General features: G+C 38.2%; 1 protein-coding gene across 1 annotated transcript in view; it reads left to right on the top strand.

Annotated features, from left to right (window-relative positions):
* Nucleotides 1–21,240, top strand: part of CHST9 (carbohydrate sulfotransferase 9) — an 86,665-nt gene that overhangs the window by 47,785 nt on the left and 17,640 nt on the right. The window lies entirely within an intron of this gene.

The raw sequence follows: 21,240 nt of genomic DNA, 5'->3' as shown, positions 1-21,240 counted from the left end.
GGTTACCTACTTGGGTAGCAGTTGTTAAAAACTTGCAGCATTTTGAAGGGAGAGGGATTATTGTTTCTTTCTAAAAAACTCACAGTGCTGTAGAAAAGGTATGAATGCAGGAACCTTGGCTGTAGCAAAGAACCTGGTGCAGATAGCAATTTTTCTTCTCACCTTTTGATCTTTTTTACAGCATTTCCCTGTCTGGGACCTCTGGTATTCTGCTCTGTGGTTGGGCTGTAGTTGTGTTGGGCAGTGCCACTGTTCAGAGGTACCTTTGGTAGGACAGGATTGAAAAGGAAGAGTGGGAATGATGAAGGGAAGAGGCACTGTCAGTGCTCCCTCTTTTTTTCACTCTGTGGTGGGAACCGTGGTGGGATGTCCAGTTCTGCCTTTAGTACCAGCATGGGCAAGTCTGTGTCAGTGCTGCAGGCACAAGCATTTAAAAGGTCAGCCTGCCAGGAGTTATAAAATGTACTCCTCTATGAAAGTGCTGGCTCAGTTATCTGTCCCTAAGAAATCCAGGTGTAAAAGCCTGCTTTGAGGAATTCCACCTTCTACTTTCCTTATCAAGGGCTGCAACTGAGGCTTGAGAATGCTTCATCTCTCCTACCTACCACCCCAGCAGTGCCATCTGTTTATTTTCTTAGGATGCTAGAAAGTGTCTCTCCTTCCCATAGAAATAAATATGTAGCCATTACTGTTTAAAAGGAGAAAACACAGAAAACAACTTATGTATATGTATGTGTATATATATAAAAATACATGAAATGAAAATAACAGTCTCAGATTAGAGAGGGCTTTATTTTAGCTTGCTGCCTTGGGTTGTTTGGTGAGTGGCATATGGGGCTGATCTGAGATCCTTTATGTGTGCTTCCACCTTCTAGCACTGCAAGTGTCTGTGTGGGGTTTGGGTTGTTCTTTTAAATTTCTCAGCCTTTCAGTGGAATTAATATCCCTTCCACTGTCTATACAGCCTGGCATCAATATTCTATACCTTACTGCATTTATGTGAAGTTGACTGTCACTGGAGACTGAAGTTCTCAAAGTGTTACTACTCCCCTTGCTGGTGTGTTGTAGCCATGGCACTCAGATACTTTGCTTTCCAGTGGCAAGCTGTTTTTTCCTATTTGAATTCTTGAGGATGATTTTATGAAGAGACAGAGACAAATTTAAGAGTATAGGCTTTTTTTCTCCTTTCTTATGCCGTGTGACTATTAAATGAATAGAATGACTTTCACGTGTCTCTTTGATTTATGCAGACGTGGACCTCAGACATTTATAGACTCATCAGCATAGTTTTATTTGTGGTGGAAGCTATTTAAACAGCACCATGATAACTATTTTAGCTGGTTTGTTTTTCAGAACAGTTTATTCTCTTGAATGAAAAATTCTTAAAAAGCCTTACAGACATCTGAGTAAAGATTCGCTGATATTTCTGCATTAAGGAATAATAATTAATTTTCCAAAAGTTAAAAGCTGGAACTGTTCAGCATGGTAAAAGTGTGTTCTTTTCTGGCCCCATGTAACTGATGAGGTCAACTGTTACCACTTTCAGGTAAAATCAATTTTTCAATATGCAAATACAAAAGTCTGTATGGCCATTTTTTCTCACTGTACAACTCATTAAAACATTAATTTGCAGAAAAGAGATTATAAATAAGGTAGACCGGGCTTTTAGGAAAAATTGGATCTTCAGAAGGAACTTGCTGGGGGTTTTGCTTCCTTTTTTTAATACATTGACAAAAAAATTACAGAAGCAACACAGATCTGTATTTCAGGAATTCACCAGCTGCAACCCAGAATAATGATTTCCTCCTGCATCTGGTGTTGCACTGAAACAGCTTTCATATGAAAAGCTGTTTTTTATGTTTTCTGTTTTTATATAAGGAGGTTTCTTTTCTGCCCAGTTCCAATGGGCCATGTGGTGCCAGACCAAAGTTCTGCTGACTACAGTTATCTGGTCTGCAGCAGGTAACCAAAAGCAGATTGCAAGTGAAGAATGCAAGAAAAAAACCAGTAATTCATGGTCCCTTCCCCCAGGGCTCCACCAGTTCCACTTAGGTAATGCTCTAATGATGTTACAGTATAAATTTTCAGGGAAAAAATTATCCTTCTTTGGAGGGCCCAAAGTGGAGAAAAGCTGGTGATGTTTGTTGGAATGGCCCTAAAATGTAACAAGGCTTTAAGGAAAGGTGCAGGCAGCTGACATTCTTTTATTTTTAAATTGAGAGGGTGAATCTTTGTCTGAGGATAGCAGCATGGAGACCTAGTGAACCATTAAAACAGAACTAGAGTAGGAAAATACACTTTGTGCTCATTTCTGTGAACAAGATAAAGCCAAATGCTGAGTAACAGTGGATTGGGGTCAGAGCTTGACATCACACCTCTGGCTTATGAACACTGAATCTAAGATGAAGAATCTAATTCTTAACCATTTATTTTCATTGCAGCAAGCCAATCCATTTCATTCAGGGTGCTTTGCCTCTTTTTGTATAGGCACTCCAGATGAGGGGTCCTAACCATGTAGGTGCTTGGCAGAGAGCTTTTATGGTTAAAACAGGTGAAAAATAGGGGGATACTGTCACCCCCCTTCTATTATCTGTCACCTCAGTACTATATCCTGCAGGATACACTGCTCTTATTCTACTTTTTGCAGCCCATCTGTTCCTTTTGCTTATTTAAGAGCATTTGTATTTAAGGAATGACATTTTCATTTTATAATTAAAATATAGGTTGGCACTTTTCATTGTTTTCCTGTCTGGATTTGTATGGCATACTGGAAAAAAATATTGAAGAGATCTATGTTTGCAAAGATTTCTGTTTGAGTGGGCAGCATTACTTCTTTATAAAAAATTAAAAAAAAAAAAAAAACAGCCACAAAACCCCTCAAACATTTTAAAATTAACCACCCTAAGCCTTAATGTGGCTAGTTGAAGGCACTGTGGGATTGTAATCCTGAAACACAGAACTAATTTTCTTGTTTTACTTTTAAATTAGAGGAATTTCTTTTTCGTTAACTAGAATTGAAATGTTTCAATTATGAATAATGCCAGGAAGAACCAGCACACTTGAGTGGGTTTAATGAATTGCATGTGTTTTTGCTGCTCTGTGAACGTGTATGTGGTTGTGGAGTTTCTGAGACCTGTCACTTAATATATACAGAAATGCGTGTTTTATTTATGATGTAGTAATTTTAACTATCCTAGCTTTTTTGTTTTATGAGCAGGGTTTCTGCAGAGCCCTAAGATCATTTTATTATGTTCAGAAGAAATTTCCACAGACACTGAACTGCAGAGCTTTATGTCTCATGAAAGTGTAAGAGTAACATGTTTCTTGTCTACATTTATTAGCCTTAAGAAAGCACTGGATGTTTCTGTCATGACTGAGAAAATACTTAAGGGTAGTTTATTCCTTCCATTGGGTAGATAGGTCATTTGCATTTACAATCCTTGATATTTTATGTCGATTCTAAGCAATATTAGGCAGTGTTGAATATGGACAAAGAGGCAGAAATGTAACTACTGTGATAAAACTTGAGAACAGGTGCTAAAAATAAAACTGTACCCTTTTTTGAGAGTAATTTGAATGGTCAAATTGCAATTCAGAGCATCTTAGTATTGGTATTTGTTGTTTTTAAGGAAGCAACATTTCCTTAGGAGATTTGAATTTACTTCAGTGCATTTTATGCTGTGTACGTTAGAAAAATTTGTCTCTTTTGCCACATCCTTTTTTGGTTTATGAGCTGTTTTTTATCTTCTCTAAGGAACTGCTTACTGAAAGGCTGTATTTTAAGCCTTCAATTTAATGTTCCAGAGGAAAATAGGAGTACTTCTGACTAAATCCCCAGTTTTACAGGAACTTGAGAGCACACTGGCCAACTGCTTTTCTAGCTAACATCATTGATTATCTTACTGCAAAGACAGTGAGTACAGCAAAGAAAGTTAATGTGATAAGGTTATGACTTCATTAGAAAAACCAGAAAATCTAATTCATGCTCATTAAGTGTAAAGACAAAAAAAAGCATGTTTTCATTGAAGTCTTTTCATTTTCAAAAAAACGCATACAAGAGAATAGTATTACTTAAATTATTCATTGTTGGTCTTTTAAAAAATGACCAAGAGCTGTTTTACAGACTGAAGTGTAATTGTCAGTGTGAGATTCTTCACATGAGAAAGCAAAAGACAATGTTTGAAAAAATAGGAAAACTGCTTTTTACAGCGGTGAATAATTTTGAAAAATCTGATCATGGAAATGCTATGGATGTGTGCATATATATATATGTGTGTGTGTGTATGTGTGTGTGTGCTACATTATTTATAATATGTAATGTATTAATTTATATATTATAACATAGTATAGAAAATCTATATCGTGTATTTTATATATATATATATATATATTATATTAATACAGTTTTCTTCTCTGTTAAGAAGAGATTGTAAATCTTCAGCTTTCACCTAAAGGAGTGGCACTACAAAGTAAAGACATTGGTATCCTTTCTACAATTTCTCCAATTTCACAAATTTAAAAAGATTGAGGAACAAAAAAAAAAAAAGGATTTTTTTCATTTGGAGGATTTCTTTGCATTCTAAGAGCTCATTTAAAAGCCAGGCTTCCCTACTTACATGTTTGGAGAAGATAGTGGAGCAGGTGAAGCTCCATGCCTGCCTTTTAGACATGTTTGCTCCAACATGTGGGTGGGCTGTTCTGGGGAAGGAATGACTGATTTGAGGTGGATTTCAGGGTGGAGTGAGGGATTTGTAACAAAGGGCAAGGGTTGTAGGGCTGGCCCAGAGTTAATGCTCTCTTCTACTTTGCAGCATCACCACTCAGTGGCAGACAGCTCTCAGAAGCAACAGCACTTCAAGGACTGTTGAGTAATTTAAACAAACTGCCACAAAACTAACTATGCATCTCCCTTGAGTTACAGAAATAACAGGAAAATTGATTCAGGAAAATACTCATCATGTTTCAGTAAATAAAGTGTATTTTAGACTAACACAGTGATTGGTGGTTGTTTATTATTATTATTGTTGTTGTTTTATTATTATTATTATCATTACTGATATATTTTGCCTGTCACTTTTGCTTTATTTTCTTTAAAATAACAACAAAAAAAAACAAAAAAAAAAACCAAACCAAACAAAAAACCCCACAATGTTTCAGATACTGAGAACCAAAACTGTGTAACACATGGAAGTGACTGTGAAAGATATTTGGAGTAGGACTTTGTCACTAGAGGGCACTTAGTCACATAAAATTACCCATCTTTGGGTTGGGTTGGTTTTGGGTTTGGTTTTGTTGTTTGTGGTTTTTTTGGTAACAGTTTCTTTCTCTAAAATATCTTCCAAAATATTTGTTGACTTTTCTAGATTTTACTATTGATTTAGGAGTATGCAAATATAGCCATAAATATCTATAAACCCAAGAGTATCAGGGCAGTGATCTGCAGTGAAACATTTAAACATTTCCTCTGGGACAGGGGATAAACAGGGAAGCTAAAGAGAGGCTACAGTGTACAGGATTTAGTGCAAAAAACAGGCTAAAATTATACCAAAAGGTCGCTCAATTAGTATTAATTTAATTAATAAAACCTGAAGTGGAACAAATTATCATATTTAGCAGCAGGGGTGTGTAATCACAAACAGAGACAGTTCTCAAGTATCAAAATCTCTGCTGTAAATTGACAAATGAAAAATTTTCTGTTACTGAAAACAAACAAAGCCAAAGCCCTCATTTACACACACCACTCATGAAGTACTTTAGGTAGTAGAGTGCACTTTTATAAATGGGTTTAAAATATTTGACGCTTCACTGTAGGCCATCTAGCTTATTATGGTGGTTTGCTTTGCTGGACACTGAACCCCAGTCATTTCTGATGGGGTGCTTAAGGCTCACTGGCAGCCTGGCCACACGAGGACATACTGGCAGCTCATGGCACACCTTTAAATCTGCCTTTGTGCTGAGAAGTTGTGCACTTTACCTCCTGGCTCCATGGCTGTGGTAATTTGCCATGGGACCTTTTTCCCCTGATGGATAAGCAATTCCAGTGGGCTGGAGAGCTGACTCCCCAGGGGGTGTCCCAAGAGGGTGGGGTTTGCTTTATTTTTTTGCTGGCTGTTACTGCCAATCACAGAGAGAAAGAAGGTACTCAGGGGCTGCATCTGCCAGGCCAGCTTAATGCTGAGGTATGCAGAATGCCCAGTATTAATTTACACATGCTTTCAGCAAGCGTGGCATGCAGTCATGGTATGTCTGTTTGTCAGCTCTGTCCTCGGCTTCTGACCAAAGCCTCCCATAGAAGGCCTTGGTCCAATATTACTTGGGGTTTTTTAGCTGTCTGGGCAGTCTGACAGGTTAATTATGAAAATAATCAGCTGTTGTGAGTGGGTGGAACCAGGGGTGAGTATTCCAGGTGTGAATGAGTCTGTGAATGGGAAGGGATGGTAACTGCCAGACCATTGTTGATAGAGCTTGTGAAGAAGCAGAAGCAGTGACAAGGACCAAATACACTGGAAGCACATGGTTTGTTTTATTTCTAAGCCAAACTGCATCAGGTTAAGCCTTTGCTGGAAATTTAAACTTGGAAATTTAAAGAGTTTTGAAAACATGTTCAAGTAGCTACATATATAAATTGCCTTTTATATTTTCCTATATTGCTTGCCTTAGATGGAGGGAATGCTACTGTGGTGCATTTTGGAAGACATGCAGGTGGGATAATAGAATTGTAACAGCTTGCCAGGATTTCCTGTGTCCCTTCTGTTCAGAACTGTAGCTCATGATTAATGGACATGTATACCCAGGGCTGCAGCACTGCCCTTGCATCCATGGACTTGAGGCCAGGTCTGACTCTCTGAATGCCATTTGCACGGCTTCTGTCCCTCCACAAATGGACATGGAAATATTTTCTATTCTTTAGGTCAGAGGAAAATTTTAAAAGTCCAGAGGTTAGTGTGCCCTCTAGAAAAACCCAAGGGAGTAGATTTCCTGTTGATTTTCTATATCTAAAGAATTTCAAGCAATCCTCTTTGGGCAGAACTGAGAATTTAAAGTGCAAGTCAGAGTCGATAACTGTGGATTATCGCTTAAGCTAAATACAAGGTCAAAGCCATTGAGACAGACTTTTTCTGGGTCCTCATTCATGGTGCTGGCTGTCTGCTATGGCTTATAGAACTTTGTCCTTGATGGTGCAGTCTTATCTGTGTAGGCATCAAGGTCTGTCCCTCTGTAGTGTGTGCCAGGTGCTCAGATGGCCTGTATAAGTGTTTCACTACATGGATCATATTGCAGGGCAAGGATTTACAATCTGCACTTCTTTTTTCTCTGTCTGTCATGATGAACTTCACAGCAGTACACCTCCCACCACATTTCCTGGAAAGATATGGTGAACATCTGAATTTTGATCCCACTGAATGCTAAGAGAAGTTTAATTATGTTTTATGAAAACAGGATAAAATTATGCAAGCAGTATTTATCTGCACATTTTGTAATGGCAATCCCTATCGAGACTGCAAGGCAGAGGAGAATAACAATTCCTACTCTTGTAATCAAAAGAAATAGATTAAAAACCAGTTCCGATCAGAGTGGTAAGACCAAGTATTTTAAAAATTGGAAAAGGAAGTTTTTCTAGGTTTGCTGCCTAAGCTTTTTACATGGAGCAGGCAGAGGGCAGTAGGTGCTAACATTCAGGATCTCTTCTCCATAGCCCCAATGCTGGGCAAACCATGAGGCTTCTCCTCAGCCCAGATTGTAGATAACCTGATTTTACATGGAAATAGACTGGGAGCACTCACACAATCTGTTAACATAACTCAATGAGTGCAGGTGTAGCAGCTTAGAATGCTAAAAGTGACCCTCTTGGTAGGACTTAAAAACCAGCAATGAGAAGAGTGCAGGCATTGACTGGGGTTCTCCATGCCGGTGAACTTTGAAGCAGACAGCTGATTTTGTCTAAGACAGCCAAGACAATTCGTGTCTTGCACAGATTTTGTTTTCTGCTTTTAAAATAAATGAGGTGATAAGCATTATTTGCCATGAAAATGAATCTCTAGAAAAAGAGATTAATTTCCTCCTCTGGACAGAGAAAAAACATGGTATGAACAAAGCTTAATTAAAATATAATTGTATTTAATCAATGCAGTATAATTAGAAATAGTGCTTAAGAGTTCATTTTAATGGCTGTTGGGCTATTTGTGTTCTTTAAATTAATATCTGCCTTATGAACAAAACTCAGCTCACTTCTCAAAAAGGCTCCTTTGTTTTTCTCTAGTGATTTTTGTGTAGTTCCAAGGAAGCAGAACCAGTAAACCAGAAAATTGATAGGTGGTAAAAATTTCCTGTAATGCCTTCTAAACCCTTTGTGTTTCCAGCCTGTGGCATAACAGAATGGTCTGATGTTAGCATCTACCTTAGGATACTGCAGGTCAATCCCTTGCTCACAGTAAACTTTTCAGGTGACATTGAAAAGCACTGAAATCATTGTGTTTGTGTCTTTTTCCTTACACACAGTGTAGTGCTTTTAATATTCAGTGAGTCTGTTCCTCGTATTTCTTGGAAATTTATTTAAGTGCTGGTCAGTCTCCTGTGGTTGGAGACTCAATGGGAACGGTCAACAGCACTTGCAGGTGGTGCATGTTGTTTTTGAGGGTGTCCAGACTCTGAAGTATTTTAAATCAGTGATTTTTTTTTTAACTTTCTTGTGTTGTTAGACATGCACACAGCAGCAACACTGCCTGAGACCAGAGTTCTGTCTTGCTCAATATCCTAGCAGCAAAGTGAAACCTTCTCACGTTACTTTCTCAAACTCCAGCAGTTTGTGTTTCAGAAACTTCCTGTGCCAGAGGTGGTTTTTGTTTGCTTATCAGCCCCAAAAGGATTTCCCGTCTCTCAGCTTGTTCAGTTGTCCCCTGAATCCATGTAAAATTTTAGCATCTGTAACATCCCCTGGCAAAGAGTTCCTGAGTTTCCTTTCTCAGTTGCATGGAGAGCTGCTTCCTCATGTTTGTTTTCCACCTGCCATCTGCCTGCTTCATCTGATGCCCCCAGCCTTGTGTTACAATGGGCAGCGAACAGTCAGTTCTGATTCACCCCTTCCATGTCACTCATGATTTTACAGATCCCTATCATATCTCCTCTGGATCATTGCTTTGCCAGGTTTCGTAGTTGTTGTTCCTTGTAAGCCGGTTTATACTTTCAGTCCACCCTCTTTACTTCTTCTTCAGCTCTGTTACATGAGTGGAAGGATCAGAATTGCAAATAATATTTAAGATTCAAGTGTGTGAATATGCAGAAACACAGTAGTTGCCTTTTAGGTTTTCTCTGGTGTTCAGTTTGCTTTCTCTACTGGTGAGCAGGAAGATGACATTTACACAGAAGTTTTACCACCCCAAGATCTCATTCCTGGGTAGCAGTGTGCTTGTAACTCAGTTCAGAGTCCACTACTTTTGAGTCTAAATTAAGATTTCCCCCAAAAGATTTCTAGCAGCATTTTGTATAAATTTCACTTCAAATGTCATTTTATTATGGACCTACTCTCATAGTAAGTTCTTTAGCCTCCATCATTTCTAACCCAAATAGCTTATTGTCATCAGCAAACATTGTGTCTTTCCTGTTTGTTCCCTTTCTCAGGTGATTCAGAATGGGCTGATCAATATCATCATGAGGATATCCTACATTGATATCCTCAACACGAGGCAGCAGGACTCCACTGGAGATTTTCTTCCACAGTGAAACTGACTGTCCTCTCTCATATTCCTATGTCCTGTTTCCTTTCTTTTCAACAGTTGCTTTTCCAAATCTGTGCAAAGGTGGTCACTCTAGTTCTGTGCCTGCTAGGTTTCCTTAAGAAATCTTGTGAGAGATATTCTCAAATACCTTTTGGAAAGCCAAATAGATGATGTATCTGAGTATAAAAAAAAAGAAAAGAAAAAAAAAGAAAAGAGTCCCATATAATGCATGCCCTAAAAGAAAATAGCTGGTTGTCAAGTGAGTTGTTAGTATTGTGCATCTGAACTATTCAGATATTTGTTACAAACCTGGGTGTTCTGATGCTGAGGGATCTGAAGCAGCTGGGCAGATAAGGACTCTGAGGATACAGAATTATAGGACATTTATGCTGATCTACACATGAGCTTTCCAGATGGGGACTTCTCATTGTCCCCACTGTTGTTTCCAGCTAGGTGTCTTGATCTGCACAGCTGATGTGGCTGCTCTGATCTCATATGGTTGAGGCAATATGAGAATTTTTAGCTGAGTAAGGACTGTGATGTGTCTTGACCCCGCAGTGCAGTTGCACTGGTGACCAGCACGTGGGAGGAGGAAGAGCATATCCCTTCAGCTGCAGCAAGGGCTGGGCATTGGGAAGCTCAAACCAATCATAAAAGCAAACCCTAAGAAATGTTGTTTGTCTGTAACTTCTATAAAGGGGTATTTTTAGCTAAGATTAATTGGGTCTTTAGTGTGTTTAGGTGGCTGCATGATGGCATAAGTTTCCCAGCAAAAAAATAGTGGTCCACACTGGATTTGTAGAATTGGTCTAGTCTCTTCTCAGAAACGAGAATTAAATATGAAGGGATTTCTTCATAACTTTTTTTTCTGTCTTGCTTTCTCCTATGATTGATGAGCCTAGCTTCCACTACTACAGTAAGTTTGTTACTATGTTTAACCTAAGCTTGGTTCTACACAGTTGCAACCAGCAGTGTTTCTGTTTTAATGTGATTCTGAGAGCTAGTTATCTGTAATCCATGGGACAAAAAGTATTGAAAGTAGGAACATACTGATATGCTTGTATGAAGAGAGGAAATATGAAGCTCCGAGCCATTTGCATCTCTGTTCTTCCAGAGTCTCTGACTGTATATCTAATTAACCAGCCATTTAAAAATATTAAGTGCTTCTTTCACCCCCTGTTAGCCATATCAATACGTAAAACTAATTTCGCTGAAGATTTGCATCTCACATGCTTGCAACATTTGGACCTAGCCTTTAAATTATAAACAAACCAGAGTATACAAATTACTTTAATTACAGTAGGGTCAGTATGTTAGTGACGCCCAAAAGTATTGTGGGGGGTGGATGCTCAATTATCACATTTTCTTTTTAGATCCCTTGGAAGGAAGGAAATTCAGTCCTCTCAAACTGCTTTTTACCTTCACTAAATATTTAAGCAAGCACAATTGGTGTGGCTTTAGTCCAAAATAACTTCTAATCTGAAGGTAACTTTCCCACATTTCGTTTGTGTTTCTTTTCACATTCTTTAATCAAATTTCATATAAAGTATTATGTCCATTATGTCCATAAATACTAATAATAAGCTAAATAGAAATATGCCTTTTTCCCTTAGTCTATGGACTTAATATGTGAACACCTTGTCCCTGCAGTTAGCAAGAAGACATTGCCAAGTTGGTAATCACATACAATATTGAGTGTGATCTCCTGACAGAAGAAAAGAGAAATGTCTCATTCAGAGTGCTCACTTCATTAGAAAGCAGTAATGTACATGTGAATAAAGTCACCATATTATGGGACTGTGTCTGTTAGTACTTGCTGAAGCTTACTTGTTCAGTAATTCTCATGCTGATTCATGTCAGGCTTGCAGAATTAATTTTAATGCCTGGAAAAGAATGCAGTTCACTAGGGAAGAATGAACAAGGTGGGTTCTTTCAGTCATAGAAAATCATGTTGAATCACTTGGTGCAAGGGACTCTCTCAGAAATTTTTCCACCTTTGTAGCTGACATATTAATCTTGCCCTCAGTCTGGGGTATCATCAGAGCTGCCAGTATGAGTACACACCCATGGTTTGCAAATCAGGACTGGGTAGGCTTGTTTCTTAAATCAGTCTGCCAGTCATGAACACAGCTGCAATTTCAGCTGTGAATTCTGCCTCTCCTTGCAATGCCTGGCATGGCACATCCTATGGAAAGATTGTTGTCTGAAGGCTGCTGTGTAAGTAGCAGTTGTTGGCTGTGTGGTCATGTTCTTCTCATAGGTCTCCACAGAACTGCACCTGCACATTTATGGATGCAAATTGTACCTCAGCACCAGCTTTTGGTATGTACCTGTGGTCCTTTGCAAGCAGCAGCAGTATGTTTTGTGGGCAGAAATTGCTGGCATGTACAAAACCTGCAGGTGTGGTTTTAAAAACTATTTTATCCTCTGTGCATGAAAAGGATGCGCTGTACCTGAGAGCATCTACTTAGACCCTGCTCAAGTGATCAAACTGATGCAGTGCAGCATTCATGCTTCTGGTGTTGGGGTACTTTGCATTTTTTGGGTACTGAAAACCTTACCATACACCACCTTACTGCTGTTGAGTCTCTGCTTAATTAAAAAGAATCATTTAGCAATGTTTTCAGTGGCACATGTTGAGCTCAGTTCTCACGAAGATTTCTCCAGCTGAACTTGCTTCATCACCCCTGCTGCTTTCCACTGTCAGTATCCTCACTGGTGTAGCAAGGATGGCACACAAAGGGAGGCATAACAGGCCTTCCTAAAGTGAGCAAAAGGCTCCTCCTAAGCAGAGCATGGTGCTGTTTGTGAGGCTTGGAGCATCAGGGTGTTTCACCTGCGGGCAAGGAGGCAGCTGCAATTATCCATAGTGGGTGCAATATATAGCCAGTTGCTACGCTTTGGGCAGCCAATAGCTGCCCAAAGCTAGTGGTAGGGCAGATTGCAAGCCTGAGCTACAGGTTTGGCTTTAAAGACAACAAGCATAAAAGAGTATTTTTTTGGCATAGTTTTAAATGTACTCTCATATAGTGGTGGTGAATCCTTTACAGACTGGCCTTCTGAATTGATTTTAGGTTTCTGGGAAAGTGTTGTCATGTGATCATGGTTAAATAATTGCTGACAGTTCTCTCTAAGAGGAATTTTCTTTTACTTCCATGCATAAAGTATTGTATAATTTTTCTTTTCCCTTATCAACTACCCTGAATGATAGTTTGAATTTTCTGATGTTCAGAGAACAACCTTACATGTTTTTATATATCATTGCACTTTTCTTGTTGAGGATTGCTTGTGCATCATTATCAGCTATTCTTATAAGGAGCTCCTTAAAATATCATAGATTTTGTGAAAAAAACAAGCAAAAAAGTAAAAAAAAAAAAAAAAAACCAAAAAAACCAACCAAAAAAATGGTGCTAAGGTTGTGTAAGGTCATATGAATAAAGTCAGATAAATATGTTATTTAGGGCTACAAACTATCTTTGCCTAAGAACCTTATTTCTTTATGACAATAAGAACTGAGGGTTCAAAATCTTTTCTTGTAGTGGAGAATCTGTGGGAAGAAGAGGTTCTACTATGCTCTAGACAACAAAAATTGACTCAAGTTACATTACTAAATAAGTAGACTTGTTTGATAATATAATCTCCTTTGGTAATATTTAAGTAATGTAGTCATAAATTACAAGCATAAAAACTTTGTATCCTCTTGTAATTTGCATTCACATATTGAAAATTGATTATTTAGATTAATTGCTATTACCAAATTATAAATCCATTTGAGAACTGCATCTGTAGCAGTGGGTGAGCTTCCTTCCCTCTTTCTCCTTCCCCAAGTTCTTTTGAGTAGCACAAACCTGAATCCTTGTGCATCTTGGATTCAAATTATGTTCTCAGTCATGGATGACCTTTTACAAATGACTTCCAATAGCTGCAGCTGAAGTCAACCACAAGATTTGGTCGTAAAAGGTCATATTCCAGTTATACAAAATGTAGATAAATTTGCACTCCCTGCAGCAACTGATTGCTGTAGGTTTTTGGTTTGTATCTGACCAATTTTAATTCAAAACCATGCATTAGAAAAGGTTATGTTCTAGCTTTTGTTTCTCTTTGCCTTTCTTCACCTAATTTTCTTTCACTATAAAATTATTTGGTTTACAGAATTTTTTTTACTTTTCCAGTTGTTTAAGTTCTATTTCATAAGGCTTCTATTTCACCTTTTCCTTTTTCCTCTCTCTTCTTTACTAGTGGATTAATTACAGATTATTCCTCATAAATGTGAGTAGTGTCTTTCTGTTACTCTCAGGTTCTCACTGGGGAATATTCCACTTCTTACTGGAATGATTTCAGAGAAGTTGTTTGAGGCCATTCTGCTAAGAGCATGCCTTAGAGTGTCACATTTAGACCTTAAACAAAGAAACAGGGAAGATTTAAGCAACTAAAGTTTGTTTATGTAGGCATAATTCAATATGAGTAGTAAATTAAAAGAATATTTGCTCTCATCACCACTGGTCACTTCCTGGCCTTATGCTGTACAGACAATTCATCTCCATTTTATTTCTGAAATGCAGAAACTGTAGACTAAGGCTTCCCATGGTGACTTTGCTGTGGGACTTTACTTTGTAATTAGTGCCAAGAAGCTGGATTTTTCTATCCCTGTTTGGGCTTGCTGTGTACTTAACTTGCTTACACTACTGATTCACACTAGAGAAGCTTTGTAGCTCAGCTGTTTGTGGTGCAGTTATCCTGGCAGGTGAGTCAAAATAAGTTTCTCTGGGCTTGTGTGCTGCTTCCCATTGGTACTGGTACCTTCATATGCCATTTCCAGGGTGTTCTAATTAAGATTATATCAGAATAGTGTGCTCCAAAGGTGGAGATCAACTTATCTTTGCTACCAGTGAAAAACCAACAGCTGACCATGATGACAACCAGGATGATGATGACTCCATGAGGCTTTCCTTGAGGTGGTTAATTGGACTGCAAATTTCAACTGTACTCATATTCCTCATATTCCTTTTCTATCATGACAGTTCTTAATGTGATGTTCTTAGAGTAAAAAACCCAGACAGTTTTCTCCTTCGTTGGAAAAAAAATCAGTCAACCATCCAAGGCCATGTTGGTTGGAGCTCTGAGCAACCTGGTCAAGTGAAAGGTGTCCCTGCCCATGGCAGCAGGGTTAGAACTAGAATATCTTTAAGATCTTTAAGGTCACTTCCAACCCAAGCCATTGTATGATTTTATGATCCCTCACAGAATGATGTACTAAGAACCTTGACACAGGAAACTGCAACAGATGGGCAGAAACCACTTCCTTTGTGTCAAAGCCTAGAAACCTTTTTTATTTTGGAATACAACTGCATAAGCAATTGAGCTTGGCATGGGAGCACAGTCAAAAAGGTATTTTAACAGATTATGTGACCTACCCTCCAGATTATCATAACATAAAGCAGCGTAAAGCTCCATACATAACTAGCAACATGAAAGGGGAGTCTTGTGGTTTGTATGAGTTCAGATGAAAAAGCAATGGCCCTTGAAGTGTGGGAACTGAGAATTTTTACCATTGGATTTGGATCACATTGTGGATTTCAAAAAATGCACCTACTAAGACATAATTAACTGGTCTTTGCTTCCCTATTACAGATGAATAGAAATGTGTGATTCACTCCATTCCGTTCCTTTAAGAGCGCAGGAATGTGAAAAAAAGTAGTGAAGCAGTTGGATAAAAAGAAAAAAACTTTTCAAAGCAATTGCATAGTGAGCTGTAAAACAAATTTGAAACAAACTACTCTTGTTGTTAGACACAAGATGAATGCCAAATAGGCATTGAAAAAATGCACCATGTTCCGCTGGAAACCATCCAAATTGTGATATCAATATTGTGTTGATGTTACAACCAAAACACTGTCTGACATGTTTCCACTATCTCAAATCTTCCATCCTTAAAGGAAAAATAGGACAAATTTTTGCTTTCCCTTTTCCCAGTTGCAGAAAGCACAGCCTTCTAGAAGAAAACTGGCAAACAAGGCTGCTTACTAATTCCATTAGTGGGCATCCTGGCAATTCTGTCTCATTTGAAAATTTTTATCACTGCTGATGAGGCAGAGAGCAGGTAAAACTTCAAATTTTCAATTAATTTATGTTGTAACATCTCGTCACCCTAAGTACAGTTACACAATGTTAGTCAATGCAGGATTTGGTCCAGGAATGGATTTGAGTTATACCCCCACCTCCTTTTTACACTCAACAGAATTAATGAATGAGAGTCCTCAGTCTTATTAAGACTAATGTTCCTTTGTCAGTCCAATTTTTTTTTTTTCCTTTGGGGTTCCTTCTTGTTATGACTTCGTTAGGTGGAAACTGAATGGTCTATGTTAATCAGCACAAGACATTTGGCTACTCACGCTTTGGTAAATGTTTAGTTTCCCAGGGTCCTTTGAACCTCCCAGGGAACAGTTCTGCATCCTTATTAGAGACTGACAATTAAAGGTCTGTTTTCATATCAAAAGTAATCACGAAAAATTAGCTAGGGAGACCTTGGAATGCTGTGAGAGTTTCGGTATTTTGAGATGGCCAACTTTCCTTCATTTGCTTCAATCAGTATCAACTTGGGTTTCTTTTTATGTTTCCTTCTGCCAGGGCAACTTATGAGTTGGCATTGTGACAACTGAGAAGGATTATGCAATACCATGAAGATGTGATTAATATATTTTAGGCTACTGTAATCATATTCAGTTGCATAATTATCATAGAGGTGCAACAGTAAGCTAAACTAGGTTTTGAAGGCAATAGTTTAAATGAGCACTTTTAGTTTATTTCATTCCTTGTTAGAAGGAGGAGGAAATGATGTGCAGGTTTGCACGAGCTGTGTTGCTTGCAGACTGCAGAGATTCTGCTGATAAAACATAGGAAATGTATGGTTCTGCCCTAAATATTTTAATCTTTGTGTGCCTAGTTACAGGCTTTCACAGAAGATAATCTGTTAGTGTCACACCTTGTCTGTTATAAGCCTGAAAAACAAATCTGAGTGTTTCTTCCCCAGGCTGTGGTGCCATGGGAATTTGCTGCAGAAGTTTATCAAAAATGAGTGCTTTGATTTATTTACACTTCTCAGAATCTGTGCTGGGAGATCAGGACTGCAGTAATCAAAGTGGGGTGGGTCACAATTTAATAGGTTGCATATGTGTTTAAGTCTAAAAACATAAAGTAAAAGATGAAGTTGATAGGGTATATTTCACAAACTGGAAAAATAAAACTAAATTGGTATTAGAGCATCAAATTCCCTCTTCACAAATGATTATTTAGAAGTACCATTCCCACTTGAAGTTGAGTGAATATGGCTGTTACAGATTATGCATATGGAATTTTCAGAGCAAGGCTGAGGGTGCCCTCTGCCCCCTGAGATCTCCACAGTATTCTCAGTCTTTCTGAAAACCCTCAGATACCTGGGAACAGAGAAACAGACTCAGCATTTCTGTTCAACCCTTGCCTTTCTGCCATGACACAAATATTTGTAGAATTATCTGAAGACTTAAGGAAGCAAACGTTTTATTCCAAAGCTTTTATTTTGACATTGATTATGGTTACTTGAAGTAGATATAAATTTGGATTTGATTTTTGAAAGAAAAAAAATCCTTTGTTGCTAGGTCTTATAGCGGTCATGTCACATAAATAGGCAGATCTGTATACTTAAGGGATTTTTCTCTCTAATTAAATGCAGTAGTAATGTCTTGCCTTTTGAAATGAAACCTTTATTTTTTTCATCTACATACTTACAGAACAAACATGCTGTCAAAATCCTTAATGTATCCAACTATTTGAACATAAAAAACAGCATCAAGCTGTTATTTGTTCTGTTGAAGTGTTACTCATATTTCCAATCTGAATCTTTTGTACCTGGTGATCTTAATTATATTTGAGCTGGAAGTAGTTTAACATTAAAGGGAATTAAAGCAGATTAATCTGTAAACCTGCACAAATATGCCATTCCTTTGTAGGGAGGTAAGCAGGGCATAGAGTGCATAATTACGTTTTGTTCTCTGTGTAGGCTGTGTGCATGAGGCTGAGGAGTTGGTGCTGCCATTCCTCATGACAGCAGCAGTTACGGCACGCTCTCATGTCTTGCAGCTGTCAGTTACATTAGAAAACATGCATTATTCCTCCCAGTAAGGTAATCTTTTAATCATGGACAACCAACCAAAACAAACAAAAAAAAAATTTAAAAAACCAACTTGCCCTGGAAACAGGAATTAGTATACTAATTAGTGTATGAACATACAGAGAATTCTTTTAAACAATGTGGTTGTAATTTTTTTTTTCTAAAGTGATATAGCTTGAGGTCAACCCAAGAAGGCCATTTATCTCAACCAGTCATGATGAGCCATTACAATTTTTGCAACTGGAGAGACAAAAGAAAATCACTAAAACTTAATTGGGAGAGATATGTTTCTCCAGTCCTAATGCAAAATCGTCACTGGAATCCAGTTGCAGCATTTTGGCCTCAGCATGGTAGGAAAGCACAGTGTCAGCAAACAAGAATCATGGTCCATACTGGTAAATACTTTTGAATCACAAAGTATCAGCTATTTGTCTGTGATTAAGGCCTTTGGATTTGCTTTTGATTTTTAGCTCGGGTGGCACCGTTGAGCCCATTTAGGAACGTTTGCAAGATGACAGGTAGAAAAATGAAGTTTCAGAAAAATACAGGAGAAGAGCAAGCTGCTCACAAGCAATCTGAGTTGCAGAAGGAATGCTCTGGGACTGCCCTGGCTACCTACTGGGCAGCTTCCATGAGAGTTTTCAGATGGCAGAAAATTTCCTAGTTAGTTTGATGTTGTTGCATAAGCTGCTGCCACATTGCAGGGGCTTGGGAAAACCTGTCAAAAATTTTAAATTCAGCATGTATTTATCGACCAGAAATGAAACTTCTTGTTAAGTGTCAAATATTACCTGCATTTCATGAGACTGATGCAGTTGCTGCCTGTAGTACTGGCTGATGTGTTCTGACAGTTCTGGCTTTGTCAGTGTCCCATTGCTTCATGTCCTTTCAGTAAGAAGCACCCTCTCCAGTGGTGTTTTTTGAATCCTGCTGGTGAATGTTGATGGGTTGATGGTCACCACAAATGATCCTCCTCAAAAGTGAGCACGCCAAAAGTAAAACACAGATTCACAACTTGTCATTATAAGATAATTGTAGGAATTTAAGGGAAAAAAAGGGCAAAAAAGGGCAAAAAAAAAAAAACCCAAACAAAAAACAAACAAACAAAAAAAAACCCCCTGAAACAGGACAAAGAAAATTCTGCCCACTTTCAATGGCTTTGTCCTGCCCTACAATCAGCCTCTGGCAGCTGGAAACTGAACCCCCTTTCAACATTGTAGGTGTCATGTTTTTTCGCTTCTTTTTGTGAAGTTTTCATAAAACAATAGTACAATACACACCAGGACTTTGCAGGTTTCCCCATGTAATGGTGCCAATATATTTCCATCCTGATTTGTAGTCTGTCTGTTATTACAGACCTTGGTCCCTTCTGAGCACAAGTGCTGACTCTGCCAAATGCACATAGTTGTTCTGTGATGAGGACAAGGATCATCTAGCGAATAAATGGAGAACTCAGTATTCAATTTAGTGGTGACCTTGAATTTGATCTCTCTTCTATCCTTAACAGCCCAACAGTCAATCTCTGTCCTGTTTAACCCATGTCATCATTGCTGTTGTATCATACAGCCACTTCTGCAACTGCCTTTTCCTTTACACCAAAAGAAGAACAAGGAAAGAATTACCATCAGTTCTTCTTCACCTTTTCCTTAGTAGCATCAGGAATGGCTGCACAGGTCTTTCCCAGTCTTTCTGTTCTTTTTTCTATATTTGTCTGAGGTAGAAACCGCAAGTTTGATTGATAATGCAATTTGCATCTTGAGGCATCCCTGGAAATACAATGGCATGAAAGGCTACTCTGGCAGAGCACACTTTTCCCTCAGGGCTGACTTTAGAAACTCATTGATGTCACTTCCTTCCTCAGTCAGCAAGTGAATTTTCACTAATTCTCAAGACCAGCTGTCCATGCTGTCAACAGAAAGTTATTAAAATTCCTTTAAAGTGAATCAAAATAGCCTAAAAACAAATGTACTGGGAAACAGGAAAGCATCAGTATTCAAAGTCCACAAACCTTTGAGCAAAATAGTGTTGATCTAACCAGAGATTTCAAACACTCTGCTTTCCTAGCAACTTGTATATCATTAGAGAATGCTAAAAACACACACCCCTTTAATCTTCTATTACCAACAATCTATTTGGCTAAAATATTTGTTACAAGAATAAATCTTATTTCTCCTAAAGATGAACTGAGTGAGCAAGGGAATACATTTTAAGAAATCTCCCCTAAATGATAGTTCTGTGGAGTTTTTTAAAAGCATAGTTTTTATATTTAGCAAATAAAAACACAACACAAGCATGCAGGAAGTAATTATCATAAGAGACAATCTTATAATATAGCCTAAAGTAATCATCTTCATCTGAATAATCTATAATGCTTTTATTGAAAAGAGTAGTCATCTCAGGGATGGGAAGGGAGGAACATTTTCCTTTAAGTAGAGTCTTTATACTGTATTTTAACACTTTAAATATTTTCACCTCATTTTAAAAATTCTGCTTGTGCCACACTTATCAATATGGAAAAGTTTTGTTGAAATGGAGTATCCTTTCCAGGGCTGGAGGTGGCAGCTACCCAAGCTAGGCAGGCTCCCCTGAGAGTTAATAGTGATACTGACAGGTTGTAAGTCCTGTCCTATCATTATTATTTTTAAAAACCCTCAGGGAGCACGTAGCCTAGCTGGATAGGCAAGTGTGAAATTCCTGACTTTCCCCAATATGTGTGGGCAGTCTCCAGTAGCAAACTGATACCAGCTGCCCTTTTGACAACTAGTGCATGGGAGCAGTAAATGGAACAAATTACTGCCCCTTTTGGTCAAAAAGCAAAGAACAGATTTGAGGTGTCCTTGCTGCAAGAGTCCCAGACAGTGTAGAAAAGCAGTGTTCTGTCTAGGTTTTGATTTTATCTCCATGAGCACACTGAAGGACACTGCAGAAGAAGGCCAGAATAAGGAAACAAGACTATAATTTAACTTGCCACTTTGTGGATAATATCAGGATAGAATTTCTCCTTAGACCAGCTGGTGCTGAGCCTCAGTCTTGACACAGGCATTTAATTTTATTTTAAGGTAATGGCAGAAGTTGCTTTTCTCCTCCAGTGGTCACATTGTGAGCTGGATGCTACCAGTCTCTTGGTCACGTAGTACATCTTGCAACATTAAGAGGCTTTATACTACATGTTAGAATTTTTTTTCCTCCCCTTTGAATGTTTAAATATCTTGTGGGGTTCCAGGTTAGCAAGACTGGCTACCTATCTCAATCTTCTTTTATAAGAGAGGCTTGTGTTTCTTTTATTTTATGTTTATTTCCACATGTAATTTCTACATGTTAAATTCTGTTTCTTAATTATAGGTTTTGATTATTTTTTTACTAATTTACTGTTTGTTG

This window comes from Molothrus aeneus, chromosome 1 (genome assembly GCF_037042795.1).
Source record: "Molothrus aeneus isolate 106 chromosome 1, BPBGC_Maene_1.0, whole genome shotgun sequence".
Lineage (NCBI taxonomy): Eukaryota > Metazoa > Chordata > Aves > Passeriformes > Icteridae > Molothrus > Molothrus aeneus.
Note: the sequence above shows the minus strand (reverse complement) of the source record. Positions and strands in the feature narration are given on the sequence as shown.